The following is a 14530-nucleotide window of genomic DNA, read 5'->3' as shown; positions in this document are numbered from 1 at the left end:
CCAAACATATTTTAAAGGAGATTCTCTCCTGTCGTAGTCGCTCTAGCACAGTGGCTAATGGGGAAATATATTAATTATGCCCCTTTTTGGATATTAAGCATATAAATATTCCATATCTCTTAAATAATAGTCTATTTTCTGTTATTATTTTTAAATGCATGTTCCAAATAACTCATTTTTCCAACATTTACCGTAATCTGTAATGTCTAATTTTTTTTTAGTTTTAACTGTTGTCCCGTGATCGTGTGAGCTAGATTATATTTAATTTTCATTTAAAAGAAGCATTTTAAAATTTAGTGCAATCAATTAAAATTTTATCTAAACATTTTTAATCTATTGAAATACTTTTTCATAAATGAAAATCCAAAAAATAATTTTTTCATTATTTGATCAGTTTGATTTGGCAACCCTACTAATTTGTGCGCAGCGCAATTTCTGAATTGAGCAAAATTAGATAATTTTTTCTAAGGTGATGATAAATCTCTGTGACAGAACAATGAGGACGCAGAATTTCTCTACAAGTAAGTTTTATTTGTCCTTGTTTCGTAAACATTTCTTATTACAAAAATGTTCTAAGCATTTCAAAATTAATAATTAAATTATAAAGTATCCCAGCATAAATACACGTGCAATTTTATGTCTCTGCCTTTTTTTTTTTTTTTTTTTTTTTGCGCTGTCATTTCATGTTTATTTTTTTTAAGAGACAATTGTTTGTTCTTCTGCTTTTGATATTCATGAAGGTTAATTTTTCTTTATCAGAAGTATCTTTTAAATAAATATTTTTAAAGCGTTTTTTCATGTAATACTAGTTCAATCACATTTTATGTGATGATGTACTTGGTTTTGATATATAAAAATCGAGCAATCGTTCTTACAAAAATTAAAATCGAATAATACTTAAATTAACTTTGGAACATTATTCTAGAACATTCTCAATTGATTAATTTTATAAGTTTTATAAAATGATATTTCATGATTTTAAAACATCTTATTTTATTATTTAGGTGGAGTTTTTTTTAAAAAAAAAGTCTTGCTTTGCTTTTTTTGTATGTTTAAAATTCTTTTCAAATTTCTGTTGTGCTTTTTTTATACATAATACACTGAAGCCAACTGTTTAGAAAGTAATTGTAACAATGATTATAGAAATAAAACAATCAGCAAATTTTTCTATAATATGTTGTTGAAGCAATAAGTTGCATATGATAAATCAGTTATCTTTGTTTACTTCGGACATTTTTGTAGTGCCCAAATACCTGCTCTGTTTACTTATATCACAAATGGATTTGCTTCAACTTTCATTCTTAGCACATAATTGTGTAAAGTTGAAAAAGATCAAAATTAATGAATCTAAACTTAGAAAATCACCTTTTGGCATTTACAAATATCTAATGCATTTGGATAAATGTCACAGAAATTTTTTGCAATAGCTGTTGTGTAGCACAACATTTTCTTTGTGAAAGTCAAAATGCATACAATGCTGCATGCATGCTTCTTCTGATATTTAGCTGGCCATTTCTCTTAAAACTACAAATAAAATTTCATGTAAACAAGTTGCTTTAATTTTAAAGTGGTAAAAGAGTAGTTTAGTGTGCCTCTTGCTGCATCAAGGATGCCAAGTTACCGATAAAGATGATGGACAAAATAAAAAAAACACTTCTTTGAAGTTGTTACAGTTATTACTTTGTGCTTAAAATTATGATCTGTACTGACAAGTATTGTTTTATCTGAGATTAAAAATTTTTTTTTAACCTTTGGGATCACTCCTGCTTATCTTAATAATTTTGACATAAAGTTTTCAAACCAGCTATGCCGGTCTGATGTGTAGAGAACAAAATTTAGAGCATGTGATGCCTTTGACATCGCAAGAAGTGCGCCTGGCAGAATTTTTTAACTTAAGACACATCTTACAGCTTCGCTAGCAGTAGGAGCGGGAACCTAGTAGCTTCGCTAGCACATTGAACATAAGGATTGTGTAGATAACAGGAACAGTACATAACCAAAAGAAAAGAAAGAACTGAGGAAAAAGCTATTGAAACATTCTCCATACAAAATTTCAAACAAGTGCCAACTTCATCAACTTGTAATATATATATTCCACTTACCCTTCATCCATTCTGCAGGTTCGAAGTACTTCTTGCCATCCCATTCACCTGACATCCATTCTTGCACAATTACCAACATAAAGTATTATCAACAGAACTGTTGGAGCACAAAAAGAATTACGAGAACTGCAAGGAATTCCATTACAGAAGATTTTTAAAGTAAGGATTCAGACGATTTCTTAAAGTGCATTCCACCAGTTAAAAATTGCAACATTCCTCCAGTTGAAAATTGCAACTGAATAAATGTTTTCTGTTCATATTCATATTAAAAATAAAATTGCAGTATCTTATTGGTAGTAAATAAAGCCTTTAATTATAATACAGAGCAAAATTAAAATCTTTAATAGCTATTTTTCTATTATTTTTAATTTAACATTTTTCATAAAATAGTTGTAGTTCATGTACAACTCAAACATTGTAAAAAATAGTAAACAAAACAGCATTTTGGATTGCTAGAAGATTGTTTTATTGGGTTGCCTATTGGCAACCAACTCGGGGACACACTAAACTACTCTTCAACCAAATATATTATAAACATTTCTATTAGTTGGTTAAATTTAAACAGAAAAAAAAATATGGCAATTAATTCGGTTGCATAGATTGCAGAAAATAGGATTATTGCAGAAAAATGCCAAAATCTAACTTAATTTTTGTTTGATTAAAATTTTAAAAAAGAAATCTAATCCTTAAGATGCACACTTGTATTCTTTATATCTGACCTAATTTGGCAGCATTAGATCTAATACTATCTCCTGTAGAGTGGTAACAAATATAAACATTCTGTCTTTTTTAGTACAGATAACAAAAGTTAGAAAACATTAAAAAATATTTAAAATTGTTGTTTGATTAAATGCATGAAAGTTTAAGCTCAATATTATCTTCTATAAAGGTTCCTGTCTTACTAATTTATAAATAGTATGCTGTATTAAAATTGTATATTTGCTGTATTCTTTTAAATGGTACTTATTTTTAAATTGTGCTTAAATCATGCATATATGTTTTATTTTTTACAGAAATCCAACGGAACAACATGTGGCCGAATTTTATCGTCTGTTTCCAAATAAATAATCCTACAGTAAGAAAGAAAGTTTTAATCCTTATGTGTCATTTTGTTTAAAAATCTAGATTACATGCTTTATGAATTAAATCTAAAGTTTATATTCCTTTGTTTGATTCTATTAAAATTTTCATTTCTTTCCCAATAAATTTTATACCATATCTTTTTTTTTTTTTTCCCTGTTAGCATACGACAGTCTTTTAGTCATAATATCTTAGCAAATAATTTTTACATTTATGCCAGATACAGTAATGTTCATTATTGTTTTTTATATAAATTCTGCCCACCCTTTTCCTAAAATATATCATAGCTTTTGGGGAACTGAAAATTATTTACATATTATTTTTATGACAATTATATTTTTCTATTGGGAAATGATGCAAATAAATAAATACTTATTTTTTATGTATAATATTTGTATCCTCGTCCTTTTGATGAAACAATGATTTACTTTTTAAGAATTGCTTTATTAATAGGAAATTAAATATATTACATTGTTCTAGAGAATAGATTAAATATCTAATAAAAATAAAACATAAAATTTCATAAGGTATTTAAATACCGATTATCTAACTATTAAATTTAGTATATCTATGTAATGAAATTTGATTCTTTATACATAAATTTGATATTTTAAAATTCTTTATCTTCTGCAATTCAATTTTTGTTTGATCTTGACCTTGTTTAAATAGAATGTAGATCTTACTTTTATATACAGTAGTTGTAAATCTAATATATTCTGTATTTTGTATAGAAACATAAAAGGACATATTTCGGTTTATGTATCTGTTTCCTTTGATTAAAAAAAATAAAATACCAATAATATATCTGGATACTACAGAAACTGCTTTCTTGTATGAATTTTTTTTATCTGCTCTTTAAAGTCTTTAGATTATCAGTGATAGCAAGTGATATTTAAAATAATTAAGAAAAATTTGTATTTTATAAACAGTATAAACAAAATATCATTTTAACTGTATTGGATAAAGGTAACTAATATTTTTTATGCTTCACTTATATGTCAATTAACATGTTTATCCGACAGTATCCTGTTCTGTTCTAATGTGTATTGATTAATCATCTTAATAGCTTCTTAACTATTTCCCTATTTTAATAATGAATTTTAAAATATTAAAATTTCAGTAATTCCTGGTAACTTTCTAAGATAAATGTTAAGAAGCATAACAAAACCATGAATGCATACAAAATAATGCAAAAAGTTATTGTCTAACCACAGAGCAATAGTCTGCATAATTGACTTATGCAATTTTTTTATTCTGAATTAACTGCACATTTAAGTACCTTGTTCTCAAAGAGTGCATATTATGAAGACCTCTTTTGATAATTTTGATCAGCTAACTGTCAGTTCACATTTTAGCACATTTTTAATTTAATATATTATTTTTAAAATATTTTTCTAATAACTTAGTCATAATACTGATTTTATTTATTGCTACTCATCTAAAGTGACCAACTGCTTTGCTCAGGATATTAGTTATATTTAATTTCACTTCATGTCTATATTTAGATATAAATTTGTCTACAATTTCTCAAATTATCAGATGTTAAAGCCATGTTATTTTATTTGCACATTCTCTACTAATTTTGTATATGAGCATTTCTTATGGTTACAAAACTATATACAAATTTCTCATATATAAAACAAAACTGGCCGATTATATCATAATGCAAATGTGTGGTTCATTTATTTTCTAAAGTTCACATTATTGTAATTTCATTATTTTATTTGTCTCATAAACCATAAATATGATACAGGATCCTTCTTAGAATCCTATATAACAATGTCTCTCTATATGTGTTATATATGCAAATATTCAGTTTTTATTCAATCTTGATGAAATTTGGCACAGAGAAATCTATCAATTATTCAAATTTTGGTGCTTTTTTTCTTACTCACTTGGATATCCAGCATCATATATCTGATATGTCTTGCATCATATCTAAAATTAGGGAGAAAAAAATAGTTACTTTGAATTTCCAGGTGTATTTAATTTCAGACACTTATTTATCCAGAGTTTGCAGCATCCTGAAAAGTGTTTCAATTTTTAAAGGTTCTTCGTTTTGAAAACAGATCCTTAGAAGTTATTTAATTTTTTCGAGAAATACCAAGAATACATTCTTTTTGTTTTGTTTTTCCAGACAGTGAATATGAAATCAAAAGTATGGTCGTAACCAGAAAAGAATACAAGAGAATAAGAGGAGAATTCTGGGAAGGAATTCAGAGTGAGATAGATCCAGAGATGGCAAGAGGTCATTAAGATAATGCTTAATGACTTTTTTCACATTCCCTTTTTTTCTTCTTTTCCAACAATTGATTCTGCAATATATTGATAAATTGGTAATGTTATCCAAAAATGCATTATGAAAAATGAACTGTGAAAAAACTTGTAATTGAAAAAATTTAGTCCTTGATTTATTTTTTAGTGTTTTAGATGGAGAAAAATTTATTTTACTTGTTAAATATGCATTTGACTCTTTATGGATTTTTAAAGCAGAATATGCAGATTGGATCCGATTGATGGAACAGAAGATTAAAATGAAATGTATTTGGTATGGAAAAGGTGTAGGTATATTGGAGAAGCTACTTTACAAAAACACATGAAAGTATACATGACATTTAACTGTTCTTATTACCGCAAAGTCTCTTTGCTATATTACAACTTGATCATGTTATGCTTCTCTGCTGGTGTCAACATCTTCAGAAAAGTTGCATTCATTGAAATCAAATGGTAATTTATGAAATTTAAGTAAGACTTTTATAATTAATTTTACAAAAATTTATGTAATTTGTTGGTAATGAGAATTTACATTATCCTTTTTATTTTTTATCAAATCTGAAAGGTATTCTTCCTTTTACATTAGCAGATGTTATGTAAATACAGAAATATTAAAATTTATAAATGCATATTTAAAATTTAATTTTTTTAAATTTGTCCATAAAAATTATATATTATAATAAAGTAAAAGAGATAGTATGCTTTGAAAATGTTTTTTGCACTTTTGTGATGCATGCATGTGAAATGTACCACTTTTGTGATGCACGCATGTACAAAAGTGCTTAATATTAAATGCATAAAAGTATTTAAAGTGCTTATAATTAAAATGCATAAAAGTATTTAATTTTTGAAGCAATTTCTCATTATGTGGATATTGAAATATTTCATGCATTAACTGAACTATACTTAGTCAAAGTTCAGGGACTGTTAAGAAATTCTTTTTGTTATAGTTGGAGCCAACGTGGCCCGGTGATAAGGTCTCGGCTTTGAAACCGGAGGGTTTCAGACTCAGGACCGGATTCCACCAAAGAACCGTCATCTAAATCTATCTGGTGCACTTTAAATCTGTCTAGAACTGCTGCTAAATCTATTTTATGATAATTTAATAAATGTGCTATCTGTGCTTAATGTCAGTAATAAAAAAAATAAAGAAAAAATGACCTTTGGCAGCATGCTTCTTGTACTGCAGATGTATATACTGTCGAGTATATAAAATAAAACTTCTTTAATTAGAATGTCATTGCTAATTTCTAGTTTAAATTAAGTATTAAGATAAGTTTGGCAATATTGCTTATCAGTCCTCAAAAAGGATAATCAAATTTATTAGGACATGCCATTATAATTCCACATGTCATCTAAGGGTCTTCAGTAATATTATGAAAGATATAATACTGTCTAATTTCTTTCTTGCATTCTGTGTTTTTATAAGGGGATTTAAGTAATTACTATTAAAAAATTTTAATTTCTTAATGAGATTTTACAGTATTAAAGGCATTTTTACCATCTCTGATAAAAAGAACAGGTTGGTTGTAGTTATAGCCCTGCTAATTTCTCTACCTTACATTGTATATCTCTTATGTGAAAACAAGTCTTTCCCAATTAATTGCCAATTTATAAATTAAAAGAATGCTTTTCAAAACAATTAAGATTTTAATAACTAAAAACATGGTGCTTTAAAAAAATAAAAGGTTCAAGATGGTACAATGTCATTATCTTAATCACACTATATGATTTTGAAAATTGCCATGGTTTTAACTGAAATAAATATGAGGAAACATTCCCATTTCTAATGCATTCAATTAAATATCTCTGAATATGACTGTCTTGTATTCATATATAAATGCCTCATTTTAAACAGTAATAATTTCTATACTGTGCAGCAAAACTCTATATTTTGAGCAAATAACTTTTTATATAATGTCAACTAAAATTGTTCCTAACAGTAATATCAAGTTGATCCCTATGCATTCAATATATATGAAAGCTGATTGGTCTCATTCTTTTATGCACATGGAAATTCAGAATGTAAGGTGCTGTCTGTGATTTTGTTCTGACTGGAATATGTATGTCGTTAATGATTTCTAACTTTAAACCATTTGTGTAAAATTTTGCAACATTTCCTATCAGAATTTTGACAAAATGTTGCTTAAAATATTATACTGTGGCGGATTGGAATGCGTGAGGATAGAACCTGGAACCTTATGGTTCGCAGTCCAGTAACATGACCATGATACCAAAGCAATTGCTCAGGTAGCGTAGTTAACTGGTTTATAAGCTTTCACCACAGACTCTCCCTCCAGTTAGTCGGAGGTGAGACGAACGATATGACTGAGTGATGATGTATTTTAGCTGTTGTCTAATGGGCCTGTACTCGGTTGAGTAGCGCCAAGCGTTATGGCGAGCGTGTGAGTGAGTAGTTGCTGCATCAAGTGAGTCTGATGACTTTGGTTGTGTGTAGATGGCGCCACAACAGCTGAAGGAAGGTTGAAGTTCATCTTCCGAGGTCACCAATTTGGTGGATTGGAATGCGTGAGGATAGAACCTGTGACTTTATGGTTCGCAGTCCAGTAACATGACCCTAATACCTAAGCAATTGCTCGAATAGCGTAGTTATTAACTGGCTTATAAGCTTTCACCACAATACTATTGTAATTTCACAATATATTAACATGAGTTACGTAACTGAACTGGCGAAAGGCAAAGCAAATCGCACACAGATGCTAGGCACAAGGTCACCAAACATAACAATTGGCAAGATATCACTAAAATTCAATAGTATGCTTATAAAATATCTATGTGGTACAAAGGAACTTATGCAAATTAATTAGCTTTCTGCACTTTTTTATATACTTAATTAAAAATTGTTATAGTAATTTAATAACAAATATAAATTTAATATTTGTTATTAAATGAACTTGTTGAATTCATAATAATCCTTTCCAAAATTTGGAGGATTTTTTATATTCCAGTCTTGTATGAAAAACAATTTATTTTTCTTTAAGAGAACAATGTTAAATGGTACATAAGTTCATAGGAAACAATTTTTATTAATGATTAAAAAAAACAACAATTTTCTTTTTATTAATAATAAAAATACCTCAGGCTCAGAAAAAATGCTACAATGAAAGATATTTCAAAGGAAACTGCATCCACTGAAAGGAGAATCAAGTGTCTTTTGTTTATTTCATTGTAAAGTTGTTTATTTTCCACAATGATTTTAAGCCTTTACATGTAATGTTATGAAATAATATAAATATTTGTTTATTTTTTGCATTAGTTTTTGTTAATTTTATATCAAAATTTCTTTTAAAAGGTCCTGCGAAAGATAAAGCGAATTCAAAAGGATATTTGTAAGCGAAATCCTCACTTAAAATCCTTTATGAAATCAGTGGATTTGCTGCACATCACTCTGCTAAGTGTAGTCATAAATGATGCTGAAACATACAAAAGGTAGCATTTAAATTTAGTATATTATATCAGTATGCATATTTTATTGATTGTTAATTGTTGAATTTAAATGTATCTTTTCTTTCAGAGCACGAACTGCACTGCAGAATGTCTATAACGAGATATCAGACATGATGTGCAAGGAGCCTCTGCAGCTCGAAATTACTGGGCTGGATAGTTTTTATAATAGAGTAAGTTTAAAAATTAATCCATATTCTGTTACTTCTTATTAATTTAATACTTTTTTTATTTTTAAACTGCAATCTATCTTTCTTCCAAATTTTCATGGAAAGCATAGTTATATCGAATTAAAATAATGAATATAATAGATATCATAAATATATCTTATCTCATCTCATATCTTCTCATCTATATCTTATCTATATCTTCAAATAAACTTATTATTATATATTTTCTGCAGGATTCTATCGTCATTGCCTACAAATTCAAAAGTGCTGGTGACAACAGCACTTTTGAATTGGTATATGATGTGTTGGATGTTCTCTCCAGACGATGCCTAAGCAGAATGTCGCAGAAACTTTTGCAGTCTTCGGTTTGTCTTGAAAATTTGCAAAACATGGTAATTTGAATGACTTAATTTAAGGAGTTGGCAATCTGAAATAGACCTCTTAAGTTTGCATCTAAATAATGAGGTGATGAATTTAGAAGCTACTAAATACATCTTCAACACCTAATAATATATTAATTGAAGCGAAATTCTTTGAATATCATTTAGATTTCAGTCATGAAGAGAATGCCTCATAAAATTTTCAGATCGTGTGTGTGTGTAATATACTTCAAATTGTGATTGTGTGGTAATCAATATTATGATATTATTTAAAACTTTAAAATAGACTTAAATTACAAAGAGATATAGATATACAACAAAAATAAAATACATAGAGATACAAAAAAAATCAGTTCACGATTTCTGACTGACAGAAAAATACTTATATGCATTTTTCAGCTATTCTTTTTCAATAAACATCATATTTCTTTAATACAGTTATTGATCTGGAAATTTTACCAGGTATTCTTTTCTATAGAACATGTAAGGGAAATTCTAAAAATTTCATTTAAAATAATTTACTTCTGATTTAATTAAATAATTATTCTTTAGATCATTTTATAGGAACTTTTAATACCAACATCTTTTAATCTAAACTTTCTTTCCAGTTAATAGACTTTTATTCAAATGTAAAAAAACCAGTACTAGAACTTCTACTCTTTTATATAGGTGTGAACTTAAAGATTTGTTTTGTATAGCCAGCTCAATAAATTAAGTAGGGAATCCATGAAAAGGTACAATTCAACTGGATTAATAATGAGAATTATTAATAAAGTTGAATTCCAATTACAGAAACTGATTCAATTCTAATTACAGAAACTGATTCAATTTTGGAGTTCTTCATCCATGCTGGGATGGGACTGGCAATTCTAGAAATAGAAGAAACCAATCCTGGTTCCTCCTACTTCACAAGTGTAAGAACTTGGTATGAAGCATGATTTGCAACAGGATGTTCTATTAGATTTTGAACATCTGTATTCCTTTTGAATTGTTAAATTGGAGCTCATCCATCCTTAAATTGAAGTTCTTAATCTTTTTTATTTAATTCTACATGAACTCTAAAAAGGCTTAACTCTGCACTTTCACATGCTCCGAGTAAAGGGATAAAAATCTGTCAGCTTAAACAAATTCTTTTATATCTAAATGAACACATGTAAAGAAATCCCTATCAGAATTCTCATAGCATAAAAATGGCTAAGAAAAATATTTGTCTCTCTTTTACACTGTTCTGCTCTTGTATCGCTTGGAAACGGACTTGTCTTGCTTTTTGTACATAAGTTATGCCTCCCGGGACGGAATAAAGAAGTTTAAAATTCAAAGTGTATTCTCTCTTCGACCACAAAACTGATTGAAGAATTATGTGTTTACATTATATATATTACGTGTTCATTTCATTGATCAAACTGGTCATAATAATTATGCTACATAGTGTATTTAAAAATCAGATTTAACCCTCACTATTATCAATAAATCAGTTTTTACTATATAAAATCTTAATTAGACCAATACTTACCTATGGCTCAGAGTCCTGGACCCAATCAAAGCTGAAAAAAACAAAATAGCCATTTTTGAAAAAATTCTGCTAGCCAATCTTGGTGGGATAGAAATCAACAATGTTTATAGAAGATATATCTTTGAGCTATATAAAATCTATAATCAGATATTATAAAGTTCATTAAAATAAATCAGATGTACTGGGTGGCTCATATATTTAGAATGGATAATTCCATATTTAAAAAAAAAAAAAAAAATATTTTACATAAACCTTTAACAAGTTGGAAAAGGAATAGACCCAAAATGAGTGGAGACAGACTTCCTGGATATCTAGGAAAGAAACTGGCACACAAGTGTCAAAAATAGAATGCGGTGGAACAGAATTCAGAGGAAGGCACTGGCCTAACCTACGTTGTCTAATCAAATATGATGTATAAAAAAGAAAACCAAGTGTGGATTTTTGCTGTTGGTTAAAAACAAAATTTGACCCAAAGTATAATTTTAGTTACGGGACTGCATACCAAAATTTATTTACATAAGAACTTGTGTTTTTGAATTGCTACATTTGCAACAGGTAATCAGTACTTTCACAGGTTTAGTTCAAAATTTGATACAGATCAATATTTAAAACAGTGTACAAAAGTCTTCTGTTTAAATATTTGTTTTGTAGTTATTTTGTTCGCCTATATTCGGGTGGCCAAGCATATTTCCTGTAAATGGATTTTATTCAAAGCTTGATAGAAATTTACAATTTTAGTTTAAGACCTCATACCAAATTTCATCCATATGGCTCAAAACATTTGTTTCCATTTGTGTAATTCCAAAAATTTATTTTTCAAAATTGAGAGGTCTAAAATGAGGACATTTTTTTCACCATTACAATACTTCCTTTTTAAATATTATGTGTGTGAGAAAGTGAAAATATTTAGGAAAGTAATATTCTGCATTGTGTAAAAGTCTTGCACCAAATGCAACTTAATTGAATTTATGACATTCATTATGTTCAATTAAAGTTTAATATATACTTTTAAAAATGAAGTTATGGAGAACATTTATTTTTGCTATGGAAAAATTTAAAAATTATTTAATTAACCGATATTATTTGAAGCATTAAAATTCAAATAAGAATAAAATCTTTGATATTATAACATCTTATGTGTAAGAATATTCTTACATTTAAAATATTAGGCATCAAAATATTTTAGTTCTAAACAATACTGATCGAATTAGTTAGTAAAATGTTATGCATCATGAATTGAATATGTATATAACTGCACAATTTTTTTGTTTTAAAACTCCTTCAGATGATTAATGTTTTCATATATTTTTCAGGTGCTATATGCATGCATCAAAGAAGATGCAAGTTATCACAGATTGTGTCAGATAGCACATTCTGTGAGAAAACATTTTTCTTCATTGAATGTGACGTTTGTAGATAGCAGACCTTTTGTTCCCCACCTAACTATTGGGAAAATAAATATCCCTTCAGGAGAACTACGGGTAAGTTATTAAAATGATATTTTTATTGTTTGCATAGTGACCTGGTAAGGTATAACTGTCGTAATAACCATAATATAAACGAGCTATGTGCAAGTGTAATCCATCAGGGCCAAATGTCCGCCCACTGGCATGGTATGGAGGTTTGGAGGTGGGGTGCTAGCTCAGGTGTCACCCTTGTCAACTGACTGCAGTTCAAAATAATGAGGTCCGTTCCAAAATAGCGCTAGTGTTGGTTTAAAATAGGACGTTAATATAGCAAAACTAGATATTATCTCTAAACTGCATTTTGAAAAAAATCATTTGAATTCTTTATAGGGTAGACCACTGGATTTATAGCAATCAAATTGGCATGTTGTAATATTATAATCATTAGGAAAGAATGTTTTCCAAATTTTAATTATTTATATTTTCAATTAAAATATTTTTTCCCTAAGTAACTTTGGATCATCCTTGCATCATGTAAAATATAAATAATAATAATTTTTCATTAGGTTAAGTATAAATTACGTGGATAATATTGATTGTTTTAATTACTGCATGTATAAACATAAATGTTTTGATAACGTTGCATACATTTTATGTATAATTTGGAAGTTATAATTGCTGCTGATTATTGAAAGAGAGGTTATTTAAACTTAAAAACATAATGCTGCAATGTATTGCACAAGAAGTTAGAATATTCCTTTTAAAAGAAAAAATGTTTAAGAAAATTTCATTAAATGCAAAATTTCTGATGAGAAGTTTTCATGGGAGTTTTTTTACATTTATCTAATTGCTTCAAGATAGAATTTCTAGATCATGTGCATGCCAATGCTGCTCTAAATTATTTAAAAATATTTATTGAAAACATTTGAGAATTTTAATATTTTTTTGGATTACTTCTCAAGTTACATTAGATTGTATATTATAATTAGTCAGTATGCAAGTTATTAATTTAGCAAATATTTTAATTTTTGAATTTAAGAAAAAGGAAATATTGTGCCAAATTGTTTTTCCTACTGGATATTAAAATATATACACATTCTCAATTTGGTTTTTATATGAAGATATCTGCCAGTTTATTTAAAGATCATTTATGAATTACTGAATTCTTACACCCTTCATTGATAAACAAATAGTAAATAGTGCCAAACAAATAGTAAAACCATAGAACACTCATGTTAAAATGTAAAAGACAAAGGTATTGACATTAAAGTACAGAAAATAAAATGTAGAATGTTAATAAATTTGAGTAAAATATTGATGTGTAAAAAAACAAAATGAATCCATGTAAAAAAAATCAAAAGTTTAAAAGTATTAGATACAAGCGTAAAAGCTAATGGTTTTTAAAACTTAAAATTTTTTGGATGGTATTTCTCACCCACCAGGTCTTATAAAGTTAATAATGATGATTTTAAAAAGTGTAAACGAGTAATTAAAAGATTGGACATTCAATTAAAATGTGATATATACTAAAATCCCAGTGACATGAAGGGCACTTTGGTACTACTGCCTTGCCAAAAATGCGATGTTTACGCCTGTAGTGAGTTAGCCGTATACGGAGGCAAGTTGATTTGTACCTCTTTCATAGCGTGATTAGGCCAGAATCTACAAGCTGGTTTGATGAATGTCACTTATTTTGAATCTGCAGATCCCATGCCAGTTACCATGTATTTTGCTACAGACTTTTCAACATTGTATTAAGGAAGCCCCTGAGACAAAAAAGCCGGTTGTCGATTTTGTCAATAACCTTGCCAGTTTGTTTTCAGAAATGCTAACATGACTGGACTCTCAACAAAAAATTATGTTAAAACCACTATTTTAAAGTAAATGCAAAAAGAACAAAATTCTAATCACAGTGAGATGCATTTGATTATATTAGTGAGAAAGCACCTCCAATGTATTCATGCTATTGGTATTAAAAAGGAATTTATGCTGAGTGGAAGGCAAAAAAATTTCATCCACTAATTCAACATTAAATACTGAGCAACAACAATTGTGTAGACAGTGACTCAGTGCATTAGATGAAAGTAAGATTTCACAAGCCATTCATTAAAAAGGGTGTCAAACTAGGGTACCGATAAGC

General features: G+C 28.2%; 1 long non-coding RNA gene across 1 annotated transcript; it reads left to right on the top strand.

Annotated features, from left to right (window-relative positions):
- The first annotated feature begins 9045 nt into the window (after positions 1-9045).
- Positions 9046-12415, top strand: LOC129956857 (uncharacterized). Its single transcript, XR_008782705.1, has 3 exons — positions 9046-9094; positions 9325-9483; positions 12298-12415. It is a non-coding gene; the product is annotated as an uncharacterized LOC129956857 (long non-coding RNA).
- The last annotated feature ends 2115 nt before the right edge of the window (positions 12416-14530 follow it).

The sequence above is a fragment of the Argiope bruennichi genome, chromosome 11 (genome assembly GCF_947563725.1).
Source record: "Argiope bruennichi chromosome 11, qqArgBrue1.1, whole genome shotgun sequence".
Lineage (NCBI taxonomy): Eukaryota > Metazoa > Arthropoda > Arachnida > Araneae > Araneidae > Argiope > Argiope bruennichi.
This window is presented reverse-complemented; position numbering and strand designations above follow the sequence as displayed.